We start from the raw sequence: 656 nt of genomic DNA, 5'->3' as shown, positions 1-656 counted from the left end.
GGGGGCGCAGTTTTGTATATGGTTTGCACAGGAGTTCCACTATCTTCTTCAGCTCTGGATATTCATTTCTGTGTTGCATCCTCTCTCCTCAAGTGGGGTGGTGCTATAGCGCTCATGACTGTCAGCCATTGTGTTGGAGTTGATTTCAGGCATCCAGGTACTATTCGCATCGAGTCTCTTAGTTTCGCATCAACAAGGTTTGTATGGGCACTTCTCGTCCAAACGGGAGCACAATATTCTGCCACACTGTAGCAAAGGGCCAGGATTGATGTTCTGAGAAGAGTTTGCGATTCTCCCCATGTTGTTCCTGCCAGTTTTCTGAGTAGACAATTTCGTTTCCCTATCTTTCATGCTGTACCCTCAAGATGGATTCTATAGGTCAGCCGTCTATCCAGTGTCACTCCGAGGTATTTTGGATTTTGATCAGTTGGTAGTGTTGTCTCGTCAATCTTGATCATCAGTTTTCGTTTTGATTCCCTATTGTTAAGATGAAATGCAGTTGCAACTGTTTTTGTCGTATTCATTTTTAAATACCATCTGTCAAAATACCTTTTCATGTCTTTGCTAAGCGTTGTTTCTATATCTTCCCAGTCTCTTGATTGGTATGCTAAGGCCCAGTCTGAAAAGAGAGTGGGAATAGTATTTAATCGGATCTT

Source organism: Berghia stephanieae, chromosome 10 (assembly GCF_034508935.2).
Source record: "Berghia stephanieae isolate SIO BIC M18660-M18661 chromosome 10, UCSD_Bste_1.3, whole genome shotgun sequence".
In the NCBI taxonomy this organism is placed as follows: Eukaryota; Metazoa; Mollusca; class Gastropoda; order Nudibranchia; family Aeolidiidae; genus Berghia; species Berghia stephanieae.
This window is presented reverse-complemented; position numbering follows the sequence as displayed.